Here is a 24,997-nt window from a genome sequence, read left to right on the forward strand (position 1 = left end):
AATCATAGAGCAGTTAGCAAAGACAAAGCTGCCTGTTTGCTAAGCTCCAGGTCTGTCTGAATGGAGAAGTTTGAATTCTGTGTTACAATAGAAGCTGAAAGTACCCCAAACAAAGTAAGAGACTGCCAGATTTGCTCAGAACCAAGTCTTCTCAGCCCAAGACGGGGAGGCCTGCAAACATGCTGTGAACAGCAGCGTCCCTGGCGAGTGGCTTATCAGAATCTGCATTCCAGGGAAGCAAGAAAATGCAGACGTAGACTCTTAACCAAGACCTGGATCCAGCCAGGTACTACTAGCTTAGGACCCGCTCTGCTGTATCCAGAATGTCACCCAGGCCAGCAACCTCAGAGCATCCCTTGAAGTCCTTGTTGCTTCAGGAAACAGTAAAACCGCTAAATAGGGAGAAAGGGCCAAGGCAAAGGAAAATCCCCCACTTAAGAATGTGCACAAGAAAGTTCTACAGTATATGAGAAAGACAACAACAACAACAAAAAATTGAGAATGGAATTTCATTTCCTCAAAGGAAACGAAAATAACATAAATCGAGTATATTTAAGATGCTCAAAAGATGGAGGAATTTTACAAAACAAAAGCAAATTAAGAGATGAGGATAGTAGAGAAAAAGAATTCTGGAAATAAAAAATTTTTGAAGTATTTGATAGAAAAGCTATAGAGTAGACAGAATCACATTCATGAACTGGAAGATAATCATGAGAAATTCCCCCGTAATTCAGGGCCGGACAATGAGGATGACAAAGAGCAGTCACAGTCACACCTGAGAGAGAGGCTGAGGGGCTCTTCTGTTCATCACAGAGGCTGTTTTGAACAAAACGAGGATGCGAGGGAAGCAGCATTGCAAAAGACAATGGCCAAAACTTTTCCATAATCGAAGTTCCTCAGTAAGAATGCTACCAAGTGCCACACTTGAAAATAAAAGTTTACCCAGAGAAAAATATGACAAAGCAGCAACCATTCAAGAGAAAGTGAAAATCTTGAAAGCTACCAAAAATAAAGGCATTTTTCCTACAATAAAAGAACAAATGTATGGCTTGTCATTAGCAATTAAGAGATTCCAAAAGTCAAAGATTGATATTCTCAAAGTTCCAGAAATTACTGTCATTCTAGAATTCTACACCCAACTAGATTATAATCTAATAGATGGCCGGCATTCTGGCTCAGTGAGCTAAGCTGCCACCTGTAATACTGACATCCCATATGGGTGCCAGTTTGAGTCCCAGCTGCTCCACTATCAATCCCATTCCCTGATAATGTGTCTGGAAAAGCAGTAGAGGATGACCCAAGTTCTTGAGTTCCTGCCATCTTTGTGGGAGACCCAAATGGAGCTCCAGGCTCCTGGCTTCAGCATGCACCAGCCTTGTCCCCCCCCACCCCTTCCCTTCAGATAAACAAATCTTTTTAAAAAAAAATTTTTAATAAAAAAAATTTTGTAGTGATATAGTTCTAGTTCCCCATTTTTTTGTTTGTTGCTTTTGATTACCAAAAAACCTTGTTTTCTTTTTTAGATTTTATTTATTTGAGAGGTAGAGGTACAGAGAGAGAGAAAAGTCTTCATCCACTGGTTCACTCCCCAGATGGCTGCAGTGGCTGGGGAGCTGAGCTGATCTGAAGCCAGGAGCCAGGAGCTTCTTCCTGGTCTCCCATGCGGGTGCAGGGGCCCAAGCACTTGGGCCATCTTCCATTGCTTTCCCAGGACATAGCAGAGAGCTGGATCGGAAGAGGAGCAGCCAGGACAAGAAGCGGGCTTGCACCGCAGGTGGAACCTTAGCCCCCTACACCATAGCACTGACCCCCCAAAAAAAACTATTTAATCTACAGGAAGATGGTAGAAATTCCATTCCTTTCTCTTACTGTGAGAAATGGAGAAATGTGGCATTTAAAGGATGCTGTCAAGGCTAATGTGTCTAAAATTAGAGAATGGGACAGACGGTGCCACTTCCACTCAGAATCACAGAACTCTGCTTCCCGTGGCTGGCCGGGCTCCCATCTGAGAGGGAAGGCCCTCTTAATGTTTTCAGTTTTCATTTCCAACACCTGTTGGCCTTTGAATGTTCTGTGTCTTGTTCTTTATTAGTAGCAAGACTTAACTAAGGAAGGGAAGTTGAGTTGTGTGTGCATGGAGGTGTTTGTGCTCAAATTTGCTTATTCCTCCTAGTACATTTCTGTAAAGAATTAGAGAAAACTCACCTAATAATAGAACATGAAGAGCCCTGAAGTATACTGGTCATTAAAGAAAAAAGTCTACATTTTCTTCAGTTACACGATTAAAGACTCTAACTTGGGGGCCGGTGCCGTGGCTCACTTGGCTAATCCTCCGCCTGCGGTGCCGGTATCTCATATGGGCACTGGGTTCTAGTCCCAGTTGCTCCTCTTCCAGGCCAGCTCTCTGCTGTGACCTGGGAGGGCAGTGGAGGATGGCCCAAGTGCTTGGGCCCCTGTACCCGCATGGGAGACCAGGAAGAAGCACCTGGCTCCTGGCTTCAGGCCAGTGCAGTACCAGCCGTAGCGGCCATTTAGGGGTGAACCAACAGAAAGAAGATCTTTCTCTCTGTCTCTCTCTCTCACTGTCTATAACTCTACCTGTCAAAATAAAATTTTAAAATGTTAAAAAAAGGACTATAACATGGGGCTAGCAATGTGGCGCAGGTTAATCCTCCGCCTGCAGTGCCAGCATCTCATATGGGCACCGGTTCTAGTCCCTGCTACTCCACTTCTGATCCCGCTCTCTGCTATGGCCTGGGAAAGCAGTAGAAAATGGCCCAAGCACTTGGGCCCCTGCTCCCACGTGGGAGACCCAGAAGAAGCTCCTGGGTTCAGATCAGCCCAGCTCCAGCCATTGCGGCCAATTGGGGAGTGAACCAGCAGACAGAAGACCTTTCTCTCTGTCTATAACTCTTCCTCTCAAATGAGTAAATAAAATCTTTTTAGAAAAAGACTAACAAATAATGATGCTGTTTTGAAAGTCAGTGAAGCTCTCAATTGGGAAGGTGAATCCAGGTCTTTGACCAGAATGTAAACATAAGGGGAAGCTTCTCTTTGGTTGCCAAACCCTGAGAGATCATTAGCTGTTGTTCTTCCTTGTGTTGCTATTTCCAGCCACCCACAGCTCACCAGGGCATCTGCAACACTTACACTCCCTGGAGATGACTCAGGCTTTCTGGCAGACACCCCACAGTTTGGGAAAGTGCTAAGATAAAGATTCTCATCCACAGCTAGTCCTGTTGGAGCAGCATCGTAGAGCTCTTTGGTTATTGCTAATGTTACAGATTCTGCCCTAGTCTTTGCCGAAGTGGGCACAAGTCTGATGGCACAACTGTGGTCCACTGTGGTGGTCGGGGTTCTAAGAACTAAGCCCCAAACTCCTGGGACCTCTGATTCCAACCTGGTCACACTGTTCCTCCTGGCCACTGCGCCGAAAGCCACAGAACATTTTGCTTTTTCCCTTGCTTTTGATGAAAGTCATCAAGTGCCCAAATGTGAATACAGAAGTAACTGAACACCTGGTTATGTGGCTTGAGAGTATAGTTAGTTGGCAGTGAGATTTCAGATTCCAAATGCTTGACATGCTTCCTTCCACTCCTGAGCTTGAACAGAGAAAGATGGTGCCACGACTGCTTCCCTCACAAGTATCAGTTTAACCATTTTGATGGAAACAGCTGGTGGACCCTGGAGCGCTCCCAGCTCTCAGTCTACTTTTCACCTTCAGGAATACCGAATTGCTGTGCTTTTACCAAGCTAAGGATTTGTCCCATTTTCTTGCCTCTTCCCTGCTGTTATAGATTATTCTTCCCCCTTGTTTTAGATTATTTGTGTCAAGTTACATGTATTCCAAGTAGGCAAAGCATTCAATTACCTTACAAAGGAATAGAAAAAATTACAATGCCATATATACTATGTAACATCTAATAATTACATCTGTATCTATTAACATGTGAATTAAAATATTCATGTTCTTGGTGCCTTGTAGCCCACAAAAGGAAATGATTAGTACATTTTGTCAAACTAATCCCAATATGCCGATACGTTAACACATTCAGCTGCAGCTGCAAGTTAGTAAGCCATATAAGGTAAGGCTTTAATTATAGCTCCATCTTGCAGCAAAAGTGCTTAATTAGACTCACAAGAACTTACTTGAAGCAAGATTTTTTTCCTAAGGATTTAAAGAATTAAGAAAAAGAGTATCTTTTCCCATTCATGTTCCTTTTTCTTTTATTGATTTTTTTATCCATCTTTCCACTCTTTTTGCTTTATTATAAGAAATAACATAAGGAAACTCCAGTCTACCAAGTGATAGATGCCCCTTGGGCGCTCTCTTTGGTGCGTGTTGAAATTGTGAACGTCATCACAAATCACTGGTCAGAACAACACTCAGTGATGCTGCAGTAACAAACCTTACTGGCTTACCATATTATTACTCCAGGGTCTGCAAGTTCAGTGCCTTCCTGAAGCAACTAAGTAGTTTCTCTGGGATCCACCTTGCTTGTTTCTTTGTTATTTTACCATCCCAACACATGCCTTCCCTAGTCAGATTCCACAGAGGAAAAGATTGCTAGAGGGCTTCCCAGGGGCTTCTCATTACTTCTCCCCAGAAGGAACCCTCATTGCTTCTACTTAAAACTCATTGGCCATGTTACCAATCTACCTGCAAAGAAATCTTGAAGATACATTTTCCGTATTTGGGAAGAAGAAAAATGCAATGCAATGCAATGTTGCAGGCAACCAGCATTAGTTCTGCCAAACCCTTCATGTGTATTAAAGAATAAAACTCATGAGAAGCACTTTTTTAAAATCTTAATTTCAAATCATGGGGGCCAGCGCTGTGGCATAGCAGGTAAAGCTGCCACCTGCGGTGTCAGCATCCCGTATGGGTGCCAATTCAAGTCCTGGCTGCCCTAATTCCAATCCAGCTCTCTGCTATGGCCTGGGAAAGCAGCAGAAGATGGCCCAAGTCCTTGGGCTCCTGCACCCTCGTGGGAGACCTGGAAGAAGCTCCTGGCTCCTGGCTCCTGGTTTTGGATTGGCACAGCTCTAGCTGTTGCACCAATTGGGGAGTGAACCAGCGGATGGAAGACCTCTCTCTCTCTCTCTCTCTCTCTCTCTCTCTCTCTTTTTCCCTCTTTCCCTCTTTCTTTCTTTCTCTCTGCCTTCCCTCTCTGTAGAACTTTGCCTTTCAAATAAATAAATCTTTTTTAAAAAAATTTTCAAATCATGCAACTTGAATTTGATCTTGGGCTAGATTCTGCTTTTCCTCTTTTAGGAATTTGTGGTACATTGTCTGCAAACAAGTCACCTTAAATGAGCCCTTCTCCCTTAGGTACCTCCCTCCATGTTTCTTAAAATTCTGCTTTTTCATTCCCATCCTTGCCATTTTAATTTTAGTTCAAGACCCTGTTACCTTTTCCTGGAATATTTGCACTCATCACCGGTCACCTAACTTCTGTCATTATCCCCTCCCACACCCACCCCACTCCTCACCATCCAGATCATCATTACTTCAGCACTGAGCTCTGCCCACCTTACAAATTCTAAGAAGCACTAGCATCTGTATTACTCACTCCACCACGTGGTGTGTAAGAGTCACATGCCTTACCCATTCCTCAGTATATGAAGATCCTTCCCACAGGTCTGTAAACGGCTCCTCATGCCACTTAGACAATCCAAAGAGTGAAATAGGAAATACTTTTAAGTTGACAGAAACCTTATCTTTTAGCTGTGATTGTTAACATTTTAGCCTGTATTTTAACTAAAAGTGTATTCAGTGTATATTAAAAAAATTTTTTGTTTGTTTGTTTGAAAGGCAGAGTTACAGAGGAAGAGAAGGAAGCAGTGGGGGAGGGAGAGAAATCTTCCATCTGCTGGTTCACTCCCCAAATGGCTGCAATGGCCAGGGCTGGGCCAGCCCAAAGCCAGGAGCTAGGTGCTTCTTCCGGGTCTCCCACATGGGTGCAGGGACCAAGCACATGGCCATCTTCTGCTGCTTTCCCAGACACAACAGCAGGGAGCTGCATCAAAATAGAACAGCCAAAAAATTCATTTTTTAAAAATGAAAGTTCAGCACTTAATCCTTTAAAAACGTGTGGTATTGCAACAGGCATGTGAAAAATGTGCCATCCTTCTTATTCTAACTGAAAGAAACAAAATCTGTTTTGGTTTTCACTCACTTTGTGTGTCAATTTTTATCACCAGAACCATAACAAGGATTTGGGAAATAGTGCTGTTTTTATTGAAAATTATTTTTCCAGGCTGGCATTGTGGCATAGCAGGTGAAGCTGCCGCCTGCAATGCCAACACCACATATGGGTGCCAGTTGGTGTTCCAGGAGCTCCACTTTCAATCCAGCTCCCTTCTAATGCACTTGGGAAAGAAGTAGAAGATGGCCCAAGTGCTTGGGCCCCTGCACCTGTGAGAGCTGAAAGACGTTCTGGGCCTCTGGCTTCTGCCTGGCACAGCCCCAGCCATTGCCACCATCTGGGGTGTGAACCAGCAGGTGGAAGATCTCTCTGCCTGTCTCTTTCTGTGTCCCCCTCTCTCTCTGTCACCCTGCCTTTCAAATAAATAACTGTTTAAAAAATAATTTTCCTTCCATATCATCAGATATTCTGAACTTGAATATTTTTAACATGGCTATATGTTTGATAGAATTTTTAAAAGTTCTCAGCAGTTTAGGAAATGTTGTATAATGGCAATTTTATTTTGCCATGTCCAGAAGTTGACATTCCTGTGTACTGATTAGAATAGCACAATCCAAAATGCATGCCCATGAAAATAAGAATGTAGGTGTGCATAGTGACCTCATTCCATCCTTACAAAGCCAAAACACATTCTCCATTACCTATCAGTTCACTATCAAGTCAACAAATATCTGTTGAACAACCACTAAATGATAGCCATCATGCCTGAAGATGCTGGGAAATGAAGGGGCTACTCCTCTGATTGAGAACCTCCTGGTTTAATGAGGTATAAAATAAGTGGAGTAGTGGTTTTTGGTGCAGTCTATTGAATGCTCTATTGGAGACATGCAAAGGGTGCCATAGGAACGTAGAATACCTCCTCTAGTCTCAGGGAATCAGAACCGGATTCCTGGAAGAGGAGTAGTGGCCCATGTCACCAGGCTGATGAGGAGGGGAAGAAACCTTAGAGAACAGCCTCTGAGCATCCATCATGCTCACATTCTAGGTATAACTTAACATGAGGCTGGGACAAAGGCAAAATCAAATCTTGGTACTTCAGACTTCACCTTCCAAGGTATACCTTCACTGTGGTGACTCATAAAACAAAAAGAAAGACTTGGATTCAAATCAAGATGTTAACAGTGACTAGCAGTATACTTTTGGGTGTGCCTTTGTGTTTCATCAGTTTCAGGAGAGGAGTAGTGGTTATCTGTCTTGAAGGGTAGCCATTAGGATTAATAGAATAATGAATGTGAGGCATTTAGCACAGTTTGTGGCACATGGCAGGCACTGACCAAATCCTGGTTTGGAACAATAGTAGTACAAGTGGAAATGGATTACATTTTCAACTTCCAGAGGTACAGGCAGTTGGGCCTTCTTTCCTTCGGTTTTTACCTCGATAATATGAATTGAAAATGTTTGTCTTTAAAATAATACAGTACAGATTAACTCCTTGTTGTAATTGGTAGTAATTTGATTGCACTGATGGAAATTGCAGTGGCTTTTAATGACCAGTTGGCAGGATTTTCAGAGCATCCTGCTTATGAAGTAAAATGTATCACAGGAATTCATTAGCAATCAAAGAAAACTCATTAAGACCAGAGAATGACTAATGAGTAGTAATGAAACCTTTTGGAGTTTCATTATAAATTTCAGAATTGTTAAGTACGATACCAGAGAGATAATGAAAATGCCCTCTACAACCATCAGCCTGGATAGAAATTGTATTTGACACTGTTTAGCATAACTACTCGTTCATCACTGTATATCCAATCTGTCTATAAGGTGGGATTCTCAATTGTTTAATTCACCAAATTAAAACAAGAAATAGTATGATTCTCAAGTTCATGTGCATATTAGAACAGACAGAGTCAGAAAGAGAACCTGTGGTTCACTGAGCTCTGTGCCAAGTTCTGTTACCCTGGATGACAATACCTGAAGCATAATTGAGCAAACTTTGAAATTTTTTACTGCCAGTATCATAAAAGGAAATTGCCGTGGCTGTAGACGGACTGACTTGATTATCTTTATTGTCTCCTGAATAACAGGATTTTACTACAATAGGGACCTAGTCCAGTTATAAAGTGACACTGACAATTAAAATAGGAGATGTTCTATGTTACGCTTGGCATACTTGGCCTAAAATTTAGCAGCAATGTAACCTTCTTTCTGTAGAAGTTTGTCTCATTTTTCCTTCCAGATAATACATTTCACACGCAGAGTTTGAGGTGAATGATATGGCCAGTTTAAGGACTGCACTATCAGAAGAGCATTTAGTAGTAGCAAATTTTCTTCACAATTCTTCAGTACTTTTACACCAAGTATATGGGCCATGAAAAAATATCCCTGGTGATATATACTCACGTTCCTTAGAAGTGCGTGCTTTTTTCCCTGTGGACTTGTTGATCATGAGCTTGAAGCTTGGTGGTACAGATAGAAATCATAGAATAATTGATGTGAACATGCTCACTGGGACACGGTGTTACGTCCCAGTCGAAAGCGAGGGGGTCGTTCACTTGTTTGACATGAGACAGTCGTGCAAAGTTCTGAAAAACCATCATTACTCATGACAATAGGTTTGAAGAAAAATCTGAATTAGTTTGAGTAAAGCTTCTCTAAGACCAAATGGGGCTGGACACAACCTACCTGTCACGTGCATGTTTTCTTAAAGAGCACAATGAGTTTGTGTTTTGCTTTTTGTAAAGGACATTCAACATCAGACCTCATCCTTTACTCCTCAAGCCTCAAATAGTTTTACCTTTTATTGTCTTAATCCAAGATAATTTAATTTCCCATTCTGTGTTAATAAATTGGCCTCAGTGAGATCTCTTTGTCTGGCAAAAGTTTCCATATTTTCTGTCTTTTTACCTCCCAGTGTTAAAAAGTTTCTTATTTTCAAATGACTAGTAGCTGCCATAGGATGCATATGATGTGTGGTTCTGGCACTCTGGCATCAACTAAACAGATGGGGATAAAACACTGGCAAGGAAGTCTAAGAATTCACGATCAAATTGTCTAAACAGACACTTGAACCAATAATGACAGTATATTAAAAACAGGAATAGAGGCATCAGTAAAGTTATATTGCAGCATGGAAGAAAAAGTACAACCCTCTTTTTAAATGTTGAAGAGTCCAGTTCATCTACTTTTCTCTTTTGCTTTTAGGTACCATACATGCATGCATAGATTTCAAAAGTGTTTGCCTCAAAATAAACTTAATTTCATTTATCTGTGAACTTTTCAAAGTCCCCGTGTACCTAAGAAACCATCGTTAAAACTAAAGTCAAGAGATTTTCATTTGGGTTTTCTTTTTTTTTTTTTTTTTTTTTTTTTGGACAGGCAGAGTGGACAGTGAGAGAGAGACAGAGAGAGAAAGGTCTTCCTTTTGCCGTTGGTTCACCCTCCAATGGCCGCCGCGGCCAGCGCGCTGCGGCCGGCGCACCGCGCTGATCCGATGGCAGGAGCCAGGAGCCAAGTGCTTTTCCTGGTCTCCCATGGGGTGCAGGGCCCAAGCATTTGGGCCATCCTCCACTGCACTCCCTGGCCACAGCAGAGAGCTGGCCTGGAAGAGGGGCAACTGGGACAGAATCCGGCACCCCGACTGGGACTAGAACCCGGTGTGCCGGTGCCGCAAGGCGGAGGATTAGCCTAGTGAGCCGCGGCGCCGGCTCATTTGGGTTTTCTTAAGAGTTTTATGCTTTAGCTCTTATGCTTAGGTCTTTGATCTGTTTTGTGTTAAATTTATATGTGTTGTAATGTAGAGGCCCAATTTCATTATTTTGCATTTCCAGCTGTGGTCATTTGTTGAAGACTGCACCCCTACACACACACACACACACACACACACACACCTTAAATTATCTTGGCACTCTTGTAGCTGCTGCTTTGATACATTAGGTCCTGACTTTAGTTTCCACCATGCCAGGTCCACCTTGGTTTTCTTTAGCCTCTCAGGTTATTTCTTTTCCGCTTACTTGGCAGGCATTTTTACCCCTCTGTTCTCTAAATGTTAATATTCTTAAAGGTGAGTTGGGGCAAGTAGATTCCTTCCCTTCTAGACAAGCAAATGTATTCCCATAATCCTTGTACTGATACCTGGCACATTTTATCTCCATCCCAGACTTTGGCACAGAACTTCACACAGGAGCACCTATTTGCCTTAATGACTCTACCTGGATATCTCATGAGCATTTTAAGCACATAATATGATCCAAAATGAAATGCTTTATTCTCCTGTCTGCTCCCCCTCCAAGAATATTTGTTTTCCTGACAGCTTTTTATTTTTTATCATGAAAATGATACCACTGTCTACCCAGTCGCTTAAGCCAGAAACCTAGCATTCATAGGATGTCCTTCCATGTCCTTCATCCCTCACATTCAATGCTTTGATACACATCTTAAATCTTTCCATTTCTCTCATGTCCACCAACATACTCCTAGCACAGCCTAGTAGCTTTTTGACTCAACTGTTTCCTGTCTTGCTGCTCTTCCAGCACTATAACCACAGTAGTAATTTCAAAAATGATCTCTGTCCAGTTGGCCCAATTTTCAAACCCTCAGTAAGAGCTCTCGAGACCGTGGTCTGTAAGCCCTGTGTATTCTGGCTCCTGCTTATCTCTGCTCTCTTTTCAAGCCCCAGTCCCCCTGCCCCTACAGCCACACTTGTCTTCCTTCCATATTGTCATAATAAGGTAATCATATTTCCATATTGTAATCATGTTAAATAATATTTGTCTTCCTTTCAAGCCTTTACAGCTTGTGTCTTCACACCACAACTTGAACAATGCCTCTTTAGACAAGTAGTCTCAAAGAATCTTGAATCTCCTCCTTTTGAATACACTTTCACAGCACATTCTGCTTGGCAGATTTTTTAATTTCTTTACTGTTCAACTGCCTGGCACTTTTTTGTATTTTAATAATTTGTTTTTAATTACAACCGATGTGCTCACACGTATGCACCTATACATGTCATTTTTTGAACTATGCACACTCTATTTCCAGACCCTAAGCTCCTAGTCTGGCTTGGGTTTAGAAAGCATGTCTATTTTGCCTACAACTGTGTTACTAGCTTGTTGCAAACAATAGGTGTCCAAAAGCCTGTTTCGATGAATAAACAAACCAGCAGAGACTTTGAAAAGGTGGTGTGACATCTGATGACTGTGAATCAGCAGGTGTTCAGGAAGGAAGGGCATCACTGGTTGGATAGCTAGAGTGCATGAGGTCTCCGTGGCAAGAACAAAGATGGTGTGTCTCAGGACTTGATTAGATTACAAGACTAATGCGGCGTCTCTGCTTGTAGAGAAAGCATTTTTAGTATTTTCGCTTTGTTTCATGCTTAATGTATTAACTATTTGTACTAAGCACAGCTTGGACAATAAAATCTTAAACTTTTAAACATCATTTGTGAAGCTAAGTTCATCAAATTCCCTTAAACAACTTAAGCTGCAATCAGGATTTAATAGGAATGATTCATTTCAATACTTTATATCCTTTAAATAGACAAAACATATGCAAAAGTAACAATTATAATACTTAAAGGAATATTTTATTTAATCCTATTATGAACTGAGCCCATGGGTTTAATTTATGTCTCATTATTTCTTTACTTCTTCATAGGTCCTCCAAATTTAATCAAAGCGCTTTTTGTCTCCCATTTCCTGAGTCTGAATGAATTGGGCTGACACACAATTAGTTTTTGAAGGAGACACAGGGCTTGGTTTCTTCTCCCAAGCTGAGTTAAACTTGAATCCATTTATATCTCTCTGGGTCTCTTTTTATAAGAGAACTTCATGTATCACATTGGTAGCACTATTTAGGCCCATACTTTTCACATGCATCTACCATTTTCAACTTGGTGGGTTTTCTTCCAGAATGGTGCTTTTATTTTTTGGGACGGCAGGGGTGTTGGCTTGGCCAGCTTTATATCATTCTCTATTATGTCAGTATTATACATTGATTTAGCATAATTGGAAACATACAGATACATTATTAATCTTACTGTAGTTTTTGTCAAGTTATCCAGATGTTTCTTCTCCTAGAGATACAACCTAGTCTGAACGTATCACCAAATTTCTAAATAAGAGGACACATTCACTATTTTGGGATGTGTACTGTCACTCTTTCTACTTAGTGGTTCTGTGTATCCATTAATGCTCATCAACCCTTTCTGTAACAGTTTCTACTCTTTCTGAAATCCTTTGGCTTAGTCATAGTTTCCTATATTTACCCATTGCTCCTAGAATGGAGCCAAATTATATATATAGAGGACGGTGCTGTTGCATAGTGGACAAAGCTACCACCTGAAGTGCTGGCATCCCATATGGGCACCAGTTCAAATCCTGGCTGCTTCACTTCTGGTCCAGCTCTCTGCTATGGTCTGTGAAAGCAGTAGAAGATAGCCCAAGTCCTTGGGCCCCTGTACCCACATGGGAGACCTGGAAGAAGCGCCTGGCTCCTGGCTTCTGATTGGCCCAGTTCCGGCCGCTGTGGTCATTTGGGGAGTGAACCAGCAGATGAAAGACTCGTGCTCTCTCTCTTTCTCTCTCTGCCTCTGCCTCTCTGTTATTCTGCCTTTCAAATAAATAATTTTTTTTTGATAGGCAGAGTGGACAGTGAGAGAGAGAGACAGAGAGAAAGATCTTCCTTTTGCCGTTGGTTCACCCTCCAATGGCGCTGCGGCTGGTGCGCTGCAGCCGGTGCACCGCGCTGATCCGAAGCCAGGAGCCAGGTACTTATCCTGGTCTCCCATGGGGTGCAGGGCCCAAGTACTTGGGCCATCCTCCACTGCACTCCCTGGCCACAGCAGAGAGCTGGCCTGGAAGAGGGGGCAACCGGGACAGAATCTGGCGCCCCGACCAGGACTAGAACCTGGTGTGCCAGCGCCGCAAGGCGGAGGATTAGCCTAGTGAGCCGCGGCGCCAGCCAAATAAATAAATTTTAAGAAAAGAAATTTTTAAAAAGTGTACTAAGACCAGCTCTCTGCTGTGGCCAGGGAGTGCAGTGGAGGATGGCCCAGGTGCTTGGGCCCTGCACCCCATGGGAGACCAGGAAAAGCACCTGGCTCCTGGCTCCTGCCATCGGATCAGCGCGGTGCGCCGGCCGCAGCGCACCAGCCGCGGCGGCCATTGGAGGGTGAACCAACGGCAAAGGAAGACCTTTCTCTGTCTCTCTCTCTCACTGTCCACTCTGCCTGTAAAAAAAAAAAAAAAAAAAAAAAAAACTAAGAAAAAAATATTTTAAATATATATATATTTATATATATAGGTAAATACTTAGAGGAAACAAAATACCTAAGTACTTTAATATTCCCTATTAGTTAAAATCAATAAAATAAACATACAATTATAATCATTTTTGATGGCCGGCGCCGCGGCTCACTAGGCTAATCCTCCGCCTAGCGGCGCCAGCACACCGGGTTCTAGTCCCGGTCAGGGCACCGGATTCTGTCCCGGTTGCCCCTCTTCCAGGCCAGCTCTCTGCTGTGGCCAGGGAGTGCAGTGGAGGATGGCCCAGGTGCTTGGGCCCTGCACCCCATGGGAGACCAGGAGAAGCACCTGGCTCCTGGCTCCTGCCATCGGATCAGCGCAGTGCGCCGGCCGCAGCGCGCCGGCCGCGGCGGCCATTGGAGGGTGAACCAACGGCAAAGGAAGACCTTTCTCTCTGTCTCTCTCTCACTGTCCACTCTGCCTGTCAAAAAAAAAAAAAAATCATTTTTGAACATATTATATTAACTTTCTCTTATCATTAAGAAATTCTGGCTTCTACAAAGTTTTACAAGATTACCATATTATCTTCATTCTTCTAACTGTTACTGCTGATGAGATTCAGTGAGCTCTGTTTTCAACTGGCCTGTTTTTCCTGTTAGCACTGTCCACAATCTTTCAAGATAACCTTGCCATCTGGCAGTGATAAGAACTATCAAACCTATCTAGTTTTCCTTGCCCCAAGGCATAGAACTGACTACTTTGCAAAGAACGTTGTGTTTTTTGTAGCAGAAAATATTGCTAGACACCAAAATCTGAGTGCTATGTTTGCATTTGTGAACTGACGCTGGAAAGAAAAAACCCACAAAGTGCTACCACTGAGGATGGGAACTTTTAGGGACAGAGTTGGACACAGTGTTCCTTATGCTTTTTATTCTCATTGATTTTTTTCCCTTAATTTATGTTCTGTCATGTCCATAGTAACCTACGTTATATCATACCTATCGTATCTATAGTAAGAAACTGATAAAAATGCTAAGATTTTCTAAAACATGTGAAGAAATAGTGAGGTGGTAGGGAAGGGTTAGGGCGCTGCGGGGGTGAGATGTGAGTAGCCTGGCAGTGGAGCAGGAAGGGGCTCCCTTGTGGAGTGTGTCCTGTTGGGGGTGAGCCAGCAAGCACAGTCAGGTCTGTACGGCAAGAGGATGAGGGACTGGAGCACCCAGAGACCAGTGGCAGGAGCACCGTCAAGGATAATAAGGTGGAGAGCCAAGTGAAGAGGACTTGATGGGACAGGGAGCTGTGGACTCTGGGAACATTTGTTGTGGACTATGACAGAGGTGGAGCCACATGCCCATGGAGTCTGGATGGACAGAAGGGCCATTAATTTACACTGTGCACAGAGGGGAGGGAGGGAAACACTAGGTTAATATTAATGCGTGAGTTGTGAAGCAGAGAGTGTAACCTGTCCGGCTCACGTTGGTTCTGTTATAAATGTACCAACTGAATCAGTTGTCACCAGTGTCACAGTGTGCATTGAGCTCATACTGCATTACTAGGACCATGCTAAGTAGACATTTATTTTCATTTTCATGAAAGAACCTAAGAAAAATAGGTACTGTTTTTATCGCCATTCTCCCCATGAGCGACTGCAGGTACCTGGAGCGTAGGTAATTTAACTGAGGCCACACAGATGGCATTCGGCAGAGCCAGACTCCATACCAGGGAAGGAATGAAGGAAATAATCACACTACTGAGGGTAAGTCTCAGTTTTAATGTATTCTAGAAGTCCAGGATCCTTCCAAAGCAGTAGCCAACTTGTGCTCCAGTAGCCAAGTGGAAGAAACATCAAAGGCATTGAGGGGGCCGGTGCTGTGGCGTAGTAGGTTAAGCATCTGTCCTGCAGTGCTGGAATCCAGTATGGGCGCGTTTCTAGTCCCGGCTGCTCCTCTTCCGATCCAGCTCTCCCCTATGGCCTGGGAAAGCAGTAGAAGATGGCCCAAGTCCATGGGCTCCTGCACCCATGTGGGAGACCCAGAAGAAGCTCCTGGCTCCTGGCTTGGGATCGGCCCAACCCTGGCTGTTGCAGCCATTTGGGGAGTGAACCAGCACTCTTTCCCTTTCCCTCTGTCTCTCCCTTTCTCTGTAACTATGCCTCTCAAGTAAATAAATCTTTTTTTTTAATTTAAAAAATAAAAAATATTGGACTTAATAGGTCATCGGTAAATTTGAGAGGACCATGTTAGTACAGTGGGTTGGAGACTTTTTGCTGAAAATTCAAAATGATTAGAGTAATAACAGTAAATGTAGACTACCTCTTCAAGCATGTTTGTGGTGAGATAAGTCTCACACAGAAAAACAAACATTGCATGATCTCCCTCACAAGTGCAGTCTTTAAAAGTTGATCTCATAGAAGTTAAGAATAGATTAGTGGTGGGCCAGCGCCATGGCTCACTAGGCTAATCCTCTGCCTTGCGGCGCCGGCACACTGGGTTCTAGTCCCGGTCGGGGCGCCGGATTCTGTCCCAGTTGCCTCTCTTCCAGGCCAGCTCTCTGCTGTGGCCAGGGAGTGCAGTGGAGGATGGCCCAAGTCCTTGGGCCCTGCACCCCATGGGAGACCAGGAGAAGCACCTGGCTCCTGCCATCGGATCAGCGCGGTGCCCCGGCCTACATTGGAGGGTGAACCAATGGCAAAGGAAGACCTTTCTGTCTGTCTCTCTCTCTCACTGTCCACTCTGCCTGTCAAAAAAAAAAAGAAAAAAGAATAGATTATAGTGGTTACTAGAGACCAAGGAGAGCTGGAGAGGGGGAAGAAGTTGTTCTCGGGCGCATCGTTATGGTTGCATTTAAGGAATAGGTTCTGGTGTTCCATCACATGGCAGGATTGAATATGGTTGACAACAATGCATGGTATACCTCATGACAGTTAGAAGGGGTGGTTTTAAATGGACTCAACATAAAGAGATGGTGGAAGTTCCAAGGGGTAAATATGCTGATTTCCCTGAGCTGATCATTACCCGATGTATTCAGGAATCAAAATGTCTTCTTCTGCTTCAAAAGTATGTATTAATATCGTGTGTCAACCAAGAACAAAGAATGTGCATGACAATGACAATAAGGAAAGACAGATGATTGAAGTAGAAGCTTAACAGAAAGATTGTTTTGTGCCAGACACAAAGTCTCTTTAAAAAAATTTTTTATTTATTTATTTCCTTGAAAGGCAGAGTTACAGAGAGAGAGAACGGGAAAGGCAGAGATAGAGAGACCTTCCATCCACTGGTTCAGTCCCCAAATGGCCACAATGGCCAGTGCTGGACCAGGCCAAAGCCAGGAGCCTGGAACTCCAACTGGATCTCTCAAGTGGGTGGAATGAGCCCAGGTGCTGGGGCCATCTTTCACCGCTCTCCCAGGCACATTAGGAGGGAGCTACATCAGAAGTGGAGCAGCCAAGACTCAAACTGGTGCTCATGTGGGATGACAGCTTGCAGGCAGCGGCTTAACCCACTACACCACAACACCAGCACCAAAGTCTGTCTCTTTAGTGATGGCTCAGGTTGAGTGTTTGGTACATGCCAGACGTCATAAATGCTCCACTTATACACTGCTTCATTCATCTCTCCAATAACCTGGTGAAGTAGGCAGTAGACCTAGCCTCATGACCAGAGGAAGCTTAAGTGCAAAGGAGTAAGTAATTTTTCAAGGTTGCACAGCTAGTAAATACCAAGCTCAAGATGTTGAATAGAATTCATCTTTTAGCCAGTAGCACTGTATAGAATGTTTGCAAATTGTATGTATTGGGACTTGAAATTATAGTTATTAAAGTCACCAGCTTCCAACTGTAATGAAAGCTCAGATCTACAGATCATAACTGGGTTGTCACCAGACAAAGCCAAAGACAAGAAACAAAATCCATATTACCAAATTTAGAGCCACTGTAGATTTTTAATTTCAGAACAAAGGTTCACTCTTAGAATTTGCATTTCAGCTGCCTTTCTAAGAGCCTCCTGTTCTCCAATGGAAACAGAACCAAAAGTGACTCTTGTAAGACCATGAACCCTTGCAAACATTTGTTGAAATACCACATCATACCCCATATATATGCATACTTATTAGGTGTTAGTAAAATCTTTCAAAAATGTTTAAGGAGCTGGAAATGCTAACTAACCTGGTTTGATGATCATACATTGAATACATGTATCTAATTGTTATACAGTACCCCTAAATGTGTATGATTAAAATAATAATTTTAAAAGAAGCAGGACTAGGGGCTGGCATTGTAGTATGGTGTCGCTCCCCCTCTTCGCGGAGGAACGACACAGGACCCTGCGCTGTTCTTTCGTCTGCTCGGCCCTTCCCGGGTTTGCTGCTGGTCCTTCCCGGGTTGGCTGGCAACCCCTCCACCTCCGTGGAGGGGCGGCTCCCCCTGCCACTTTCCCCACTTCCGCGGGGGAGCGGCACACCACCGGCCGGCTCTCTCGGGGGCTGCTCAGATGTTCCCCTTAGATGTTCCTGGTGCATGTTGTCTCTCTCCTCCTTTATCCTCTTCCACCAATCCCAACTCTGCTACCCACACGCCGAGCACGCTGCTCTCCTCCAATCAGGAGCAAGATCAGCTCCTGCAGCTCATCAGTCAAATTGGCGAGAGGCAGCTGTGTAGAAGTTGTTTACTCCTCTCCCAGCACCATATTGTGGGAGAGCAGATGCATAGAATAAGTCTTAATTCCAGTAACTTAGTCTAGTCCGAGTTGCTCCCCACAGTATAGTGGGTAAAGCCACCATCTGCAACACCGCATCCCTTCTATGGGCACTGATTTGAGCCCCAGCTGTTCCACTTCTGATCCAACTCCCTACTAATGCACCTAGGAAAGCAGTGGGGGATGGTCCAAATGCTTGAGCCCCTGCACCCACATGGGAGACCTGGATGAAGCTCCTGGCTCCTGGCTTTGGCCTGGCACAGCCCCAGCCCGTGGTGACTGTTTGGAGAATGAACCAATGGATGGAAGATCTCTCTCTATCTCTACCTCCCTCTCCCTCTAGCTCTACCTTTGAAATAAATAAAAATCTGTACCCAAAAAAAGGGAGCAAGGCTAAATGAATACTAAAGACACATGAATTTCTCTGCATGTCTAAGTGCTTAAAGGAACGTAAATAAAATCCTAAATGTTTAACCCTTCTCATTGGAAAGAACTGAGAGGGAAGTATGAACTCAGCCATCATCAGGGCAGGGAGGAGGCATTGGGCTTTTTTCAGTCTTTCCTTAGCATCTGGGGCATTGTCTGCTATTTGGGAAGAGGCTGGAGTTCCACTAAATCACCTTAACATAGTCAACAGGAGACAGTTACCTGGTATTGGTAACTTCAGCAATAGATAACAGCAAGGTCTCCTTCAAGTAGGCTTTTGATTTTATGGGCTTACAAAATATTCCTGAGTGCCGAGTCCATTTATCTTTGTCATCAGCTCCAGGCAACAAACAAGTTTCATGATCCCTGAAATTAGCCACCAACTGGAGACAAAAGATAATTTCGGAACTGCCATTCAGCATACTATATCTGTTCTGCTGCCTCCATAAAGCAAGCCTTTTTAATGTAATTACATGACTTGTCTATCTGTTGCTAAATGGATGAGGACAGCCTGGATTTATTTATTTTCCTCCGTTAACTTAGGAGTCAGGGTAGTTTACTGTAGCATCTCCCAGTGTGAATTCTGTAGAATTTTATCCTATGCAAAAAGCACCTTTGCGTAAACATATCTGGGCATCTTTGAATCATACCTCTGTTGCTCCACCCCCATCTCTTTTTCACTTACTGTTTATATTTGTTTATTCAAGGTTTTCCAAAGTTCTGTGTTAAAGGAACCAGGCTAGGTCACATTTCACAGTCGTTTCGTCATGGAATTAAGGTGTCCTTGTTGCACTTTATGAGCCCACCGAAACACTTTATAAGCTCGCGGAACTTAGGAAATGCTGGCATAGCCATTAAGAACTTTAGGGTCAATACTTGGGGGATCTTGGGTAAGCTACTTCACTTTCCTGAACAGAGTTCCCTTAACTCTAAAATAAGGATAAGAGTATCTTCCTTTGAAGGTTTTTTTTTTAACTTTTATTTAATGAATATAAATTTCCAAAGTACAGAATATTGATTACAATGGCTTCCCCCCATAACGTCCCTCCAACCCACAACCCTCCCCTTATCCACTCCCTCTCCCCCTCCATTCACATCAAGATTCATTTTCGATAATCTTTATTTACAGAAGATCAGTTTAGCATACATTAAGTAAAGATTTCAGCAGTTTGCTCCCACACAGAAACATAAAGTGAAAAATACTGTTTGAGTACTAATTATAGCATTAAATCTCAATGTACAGCACACTAAGCAGAAAGATCCTATGTGAGGAGTAAGTGCACAGTGACTCCTGTTGTTGACTTAACAAATTGACACTCTTGTTTATGGCATCAGTAATCACCCTAGGCTTTTGTCATGAGCTGCCAAGGCTATGGAAGCCCCCTGAGTTCACTGACTCTGATCATTTTTAGACAAGGCCATGGTCAAAGTGGAAGTTCTCTCCTCCCTTCAGAGAAAGGTACCTCCTTCTTTGATGACCCATTCTTTCCACTGGGATCTCACTCACGGAGATCTTTCATTTAGGTTTTTTTTCCCCCAGAGTGTCTTGGCTTTCCATGCCTGAAATACTCTCATGGGCATTTCAGCCGGATCCGCATGCCTTAAGGGCTGATTCTGAGGCCAGAGTGCTGTTAGGACATTTGCCATTCTATGGGTCTGCTGTGTATCTCACTTCCCATGTTGGATCATTCTCTCCCCTTTTGATTCTATCAGCTAGTATTTGCAGACACTATTCTTGTTTATGTGATCCCTTTGGTTCTTAGTCCTATCATTACGATCAATTGTGAACAGAAATTGATCACTGGGACTAGTGAGATGGCATTGGTACATGCCACCTTGATGGGATTGAATTCGAATCCCCTGGTATGTTTCTAACTCTACTGTTTGAGGTAAGTCAGCTTGAACATGTTCCGAATTGCACATCTCTTCCCTCTCTTATTCCCACTCATATTTAACAGCAAACACTTTTCAGTTAAGTTTCAGCACTTAAGAAGAATTGTGAATTGATTACAGTATTCAACCAAAAGTATTTGAAGGTTTTAACCCCTCACCATAACACCCGCCACCCAGTAGACAGGCGGTGAATGGTAGCTGTTCTAGATAGTGATTGGCTCATGTTCACACTCTATCTGTGCCCAGCCTGAGCTAAAAACATCTCCTTTAGGATGACCCAAGTGTTTGGGCCCTGCACCCGCAAGGGAGACCAGGAGAAACACCTGACTCCTGGCTACGGATCAGTGTGGTGCGCCGGCTGCAGCACGCCAGCCACAGCGGGCATTGGGGAGTGAACCAACGGAAAAAGGAAGACCTTTCTCTCTGTCTCTCTCTCTCACTGTCCACTCTGCCTATCAAAAATTTTTTTAAAAAACTCCTCCTTTTGGAAAGGCTTGATATACCCAGAATTGTTTTTTAAAGAATTTATTTGATTAGTCATTACCACAAAGTACAAATGAAATTTACCCTTTTTGGAGAATCTCCATCTTAAAAAATACTAGAAGTTGTCCAGCATTGAAATTCAGTGATGTTATTTAGTATTGATTAGTCAGTGTAATGTAGAAACAGCTTAGTATTACTTGTAATCTTGTCTTAATCTTAGATAATTAATGGACACTGTAAATTAAAAACCAACTTGTTTTACCAGGTTAACTTCTGCACTTATTCCCTCTCTTTGTAGAAAGAAAGCTAAATCATCATTGTTGTCTACATTCGCATGCACTTATAAGACGTGCAGTACAAGTCACAGTACTGAGCAGGGCCTGCTTTGCAGCATCTGTTACCACTGAAGGGAGCCTTTCCTCCTAGTGTCCCCGTGGTGCTGAGTGACTTTCAGACAGCAAAGACCAAGCCAGGTCTCCATGGATCTTTATTTTGGTAGAAGTGCTGAGGGGTGAGACATTCACATTCTCCAAGTAGAGAAAGGAAAGAACAGCAGCTTGAGTGGATCCCACAAAATATTAGCTTGAGTGTTACTAGTACTGAACCAGACAAGTGTAACTATGTCCTACCCATGAAAGTTGTCTTGCTAAGAAAATCAGTACCTGGAGCTTAGCGGGTAAAGCTGCCTCCTGTGATGCCAGCATCCCAAATAGGTACTGGTTCAAGACCCTGCTGCTCCACTTCCCATCCAGCTCCCTGCTAATGTGCTTGGGAAAGCAGCTGAGGATGGCCCACGTTCTAGTCCCCTGCACCTGCATGGGAGACCCAGAAGAAGCTGCTGGCTCCTGGCTCCTGGCTCCTGGCTCCTGGCTCCTGGTTCCTGGCTTTGGATCAGCCCAGCTCTAACTGTTGTGGCTATCTGGGAAGTGAACCAGTGGATGGAAGACCTTTCTTTCTGTCTCTCCCTCTCTTTCTGTCACTCTGCTTCTCAAATAAATACAAATAATCTTTTTTAAAAAAGGTTATTAAAAAAATGCTTATGGAATAGAAGCAGCCCAAGGAAAAACTATTAAGAAATTTGTTTTAAAAAGAGTATCCAGAGATGAGCCTGTCTAGTCACCACTAAGTACAGGTGTGCATATATATATATTTTTTTTTGACAGGCAGAGTGGACAGTGAGAGAGAGAGAGACAGAGAGAAAGATCTTCCTTTTGCCGTTGGTTCACCCTCCAATGGCCGGCGCACCATGCCGATCTGATGGCAGGAGCCAGGTACTTATCCTGGTCTCCCATGGGGTGCAGGGCCCAAGGGCTTGGGGCATCCTCCACTGCACTCCCTGGCCACAGCAGAGAGCTGGCCCGGAAGAGGGGCAACCAGGACAGAATCCGGCGCCCCGACCGGGACCAGAACCCGGTGTGCCGGCGCCGCAAGGTGGGGGATTAGCCTAGTGAGCCATGGTGCTGGCCGCATATATTTATCAATCGTTAATTTTTAGGTGATTTTCTATTGCCTTGCTTTCTAAACAGTATGAATATCTTACATTCAAATATGTATACCATCTACCCAGAATTCTGTTTAAATTGCCTCTTGACTGACTATAGAATGAAGAACTTTAATTACCAAGAGGCATCCTGAAGTCTAACATGAGCAAATGAAACCATGCTGCAGAGTTGCTGGGTGTATCTGGTGTACTTCTAAAAATCTCATCTCTTCTTTCTCTCCTGTTGTCACTTTTCAGTATACTTTATTCTCTTTCTCTTCTTTTTCTATACATTTCATTTTCTTTTAATTGTATTTCCTAACAGTGACTGAATATAGTCTTATAGCTTTATCTCAAGTTGCTCTCTCAGTAAAGTCTTCTAAATCATATAACATAAAAGATTCTGGCATATATATTTTTAAAAGCACACACCAAGTGGAACTGATGTGAAGGCAACATCAATGAAGTAAGACTGGTCTCTGCTGTATCTCCAGAGACTGTAATTCCAAAGAGAGTTCACTTTATTTGCTGTGGCTGGCAGCTTCCTCTCAGTCTGCATGAATAAATTTGGGTATTAATACGCGTCCTGTCTGTTTACAGAGAATTACTGTTCTGTCTGCCTCAGGAGATGCTTTTTTTCCAGATTTAACTCCGCACATATGCTGGGTCCCAACTTTTGAGTTAGGCATCCTATTTACAAAGCTTGTCTTGATATAATGAATATGTCTTCAGCAACACACTGTGCTATACACAGTAGGATATACAAAGATATCTATGAAGTATCTTCCATGAGCCCCCAAACACTTAGTTCCATGATAAGGGAAATGAGAGGGAGACGTGCAGTGGAACTGGGTGGGATTGTGTCATTTTTCCAGAGTTCCCTCCAGATCAAATGTGGTGTTAGGGAGCTACATGGACAAACTTCCATTGAGTACCAGCAGACACTTCAAGGTATCTTCATCTTCATCTTCATCGTGGCCATGTGAGATGAATGGCATCATCCACACTTGAAAGAAGAGAAAGTTGAAGATCAGGTAGATGAACTCATTCGCTCCAAGTCACTCTGTCGGTTGTCAACACAATGCTGCCTGCCACATGGCATGCACTTCTTGAACAGTTTGGATGGTGAATGGCTCTTTCAAGGAAGCGATTTGCAGCATACACCAAGAACCCCAAAAGGCACGATGCCCTTTGAGCCAGCAACTCCATTTCTAGTAATTACTAGAGGTGTGATAAAGATTTGTATATATGCAAGGCAATGACAGTAAACAGGACAGAGAGCCACACAGTATAGGAGGTAACCTTTAGTTGTATGGGGTTAAAGGAAGGGAGAAATCTCGACTAGATTCCCAGGTTTCTGGCTGGATTAAACAGCTGGGCAAATGTTGGGGTTATTCACTAAGCAGGGAACTTAAAGGAAAATCACGTGTGAAGGCAAAGGTAACACCGTCAGGTTTAGACATGAATTTGAAATGACTCTGGGGCACAAGCTTATGAAAGGAAAATAGTTGGTCATGGAACCCATCAGCTGGGTAAGATTGTCCTCAAAGAGTTTATAGAGTGCAAAAGTGAAGAGGACAGGACAGAACCCTAAAATTCCAATAGGAGCAAGAGGCTCCCCCAGAGAAGAGAGTATATGAAGACAAAATCTAAGTCAAAAAGAAAGAACCTGAAGCTTTAGGGGGTAATCACGAGAGGGAAGTGGTGTGCTCCGGGGATTTGTAACGCAGCTGAGAAGTCATTGCGTCCGCAGGCGAAGACGTGAAGTGAGAGAAGAGTTGCCTGCGACTGCACCTGACTGCACCTGACTGCCTGCCCAGGAAGGCTACGGCAGTACTGGTGGAACTGAAAGGAAGGAGTGAATGAAATTGACCTGAAGCTTGGTAAAGGTGATGGGATTTCACTGGGCCTGAGATCTGGTAGAATTAAACCTGGAAGAGGTCGTTTCAACAGAGAGAATGAGATTGTTCCGTTCATTCTCATGCCTGCAAATAACCGAAGGTGGGCCGCCTATCGAGCGTAGTCAGCAACCTCATCCTTGACTAGTGAACACAGCATGAGGTTCTCTCTTAGCTGGAGCAATTATTGGTTCAACAGAATTCATAAAACTGGCTGTGGTGTTACCTGATCTCAGGTACAAGATTAAGTCCTGACAAGAAAGCAGTATGGCTTAGGAGTAGCAGGGTCATTCCAGAAACACAGGTGTATATACCTTGTAGGCGATCATTTGGGTCAGTGCTAATGGGAAAAGACAGGTGTTAGTTATATTTCCTGTTAATTTTATGGTAGCAGATTCTGAGTTCCCTTTGACTGAAGGCAGCTATTCCTATCTATGAATTCGCAGATTCCCCGACTCATCTTTTCCCAGTCCTCTGATGGGGAGGCTGTGGGTACACGGAATGACTCACGAAGAGGGATTTTCTCGTGACCTTTCAGTCCCTTCTCCATCTTCCCATTCCACCCCATTGACCTATATTCCTTCTGGAAAGTACTTAGCTTGCAATGAAGCATGAGCAATAACTCTTAATTTACCAAGAGGAATGCTTTAAGGACAGAAACAGTCAGGCGTGACCTTGGAAAATAACCTGTCAAAACCGATCTGTATGTAAGTCTGCCCACAGTTCTGTCATA

The 24,997-nt window shown here is 43.5% G+C and overlaps 1 protein-coding gene across 4 annotated transcripts in view; it reads left to right on the top strand.

Moving 5' to 3' along the window:
• Positions 1-24,997, top strand: part of STXBP6 (syntaxin binding protein 6) — a 285,447-nt gene that overhangs the window by 249,504 nt on the left and 10,946 nt on the right. The gene's annotated exons all lie outside the window — the stretch shown is intronic.

The sequence above is a fragment of the Oryctolagus cuniculus genome, chromosome 12 (assembly GCF_051225735.1).
Source record: "Oryctolagus cuniculus isolate XC-2025 breed Fujian yellow rabbit chromosome 12, ASM5122573v1, whole genome shotgun sequence".
Lineage (NCBI taxonomy): Eukaryota > Metazoa > Chordata > Mammalia > Lagomorpha > Leporidae > Oryctolagus > Oryctolagus cuniculus.